Raw genomic sequence first — 1,878 nt, forward strand, 5'->3', positions numbered from 1 at the left:
AGCAGTATATCCCACCGTTTATCTCTAGCACAACCGCAAACGTCCAACACATAATACAATGAATTACTCACCTAATGCTGCCTGCAGGTCCCATGTTGAATTCCAGCGTGTGTAACCTACATTGTCTAAGTGACAGTTTTCATATTGTAAACATGGTCGCTAACGTGGTTTAGCGACTGGCACTTTGACAGCTCATCCATCATCCAAGTGAAACGGACTTTCTGTGCAGAAACTGCCTCGTCAAAATAAGAGCCACTTGTAATGATTAGTCAACACTATATTCTTAGTCTTATTACAGGACGTTAACATCTCATTTGAGTTCCTTTTGAATGCCTGTCGGGCATTCTCTGAATCCCTGTCTCTCAGCTGGTGCGCAAATGCGCCTCCATGCCTTTTGATCTACCGCGCACCAAACGTTTTGACGACGCATGCGCACTGGCGCACCGCTTGTGTGCACCCCTGATTATAATGTCTTTATCCTGTCTTTTATATTATTTTTTCTTACCTTTTTTGTTACTAGTGTTTTACTGCTCCTTAAGCTTTATACTTGTTCTCTACCCATACCTCCTTGCTGTGGCGCTGGTATGACAACTGAATTTTCCCTAATGACTAAAGGTATATCTGTCTGCCCATCCATCCATCCATCTCTATCTATGCATTGTGAGCTTGTAGGGCTTAAATGGTTCATGTTTATCACAGCTGCAATTGTTTGTAAATGTAATAAAAGCAGAAGAATGTCAGCACTCACGGAAGTATCCTTAATAGGTGTCTTTTATTTCTTCAGTGTGATCACACTCGGGAAGGCTCTCTGCTAGCACACGTTGGTGTGTTGCGCCTGCCTACCAAAATAAAACCTATACCTGAAGGACGCTTCTGTGAGTGCTGGGATTCTTATGCTTTTATTGAACTCTTTTGAGCGGCGCGCTGCACCCGGTAAATAGATTATTACTTGTGACTGAGTTGTGCTCACATTCTTTCTGGGTCTGTAAGTTTGACAGCAGAATCAGTACAGCTGGCGGTAACACACAAAACAATTGGGCCTAATGTAAAGGCACAACTCACCAGAGTAATACTGGCTTTTGTTGTATTTTATTTCAAAATTATTCTAGGTCCAGACCAGTCTACAGTATGTGGTTCTCCAAATAATGGGAAGAGGGACGTATGAATTATATCTGCCAGTTAGATATGACTGTCATTAGTCAAACCTATACATTGTCAGTTGAATATTGCTGACACAGACGCACCAAGATCAAGAGCACCACAACCACGGTGACAGTTTAATGTAACAATACTTAGAACGTAGGCACCACAACCACTGTGACAGTTTAGTCTAACAATACTTATGAGTGATTTAATTCATGTCTGCAATGGAACGTCGAGAAAACACTGTGCTGTGTGTGTGTGTGCGTGTGTGTGCTGCTGTAATAAGTAACTATTTGTTGATGCCTCTTTGTCTTAAGCGCTCAAAGAAAACCAAGACATTATTTACCATAGAACATTCTACATTAATACTATCATTAATACATCACTATCATTATCATTTTCCAACTCGGCCTACATGTGAGTGCTGTGTAAATGCAGTCCTACCTCTTCAGTTCTATGTATTGTGCTGCTCGCTTGGTCCACGGGCCGGACCTCACACAGTCTCCAGATACCACATTTCTGCCGTCGACCCATGTCGAATGTTATTTTTCAAATCGCAGATTAACAGGACCACATGTACAGCACTTGTGTATATACAGTAGCCTATGTCTGAGAATGCTGGGTAGGGGGGGGGGCTGCCAGGCGTCATTTGTTTTTGCAGACATTTGGAGGTCAAACTTACTAAGATTTATATTCATCTGCCTTCTCTTCCCCCCCCTTCATCCTCACCCTGCT

The sequence above is a fragment of the Protomyctophum bolini genome, assembly GCF_963924005.1.
Source record: "Protomyctophum bolini genome assembly, chromosome: 12".
Taxonomy (NCBI): Eukaryota; Metazoa; Chordata; class Actinopteri; order Myctophiformes; family Myctophidae; genus Protomyctophum; species Protomyctophum bolini.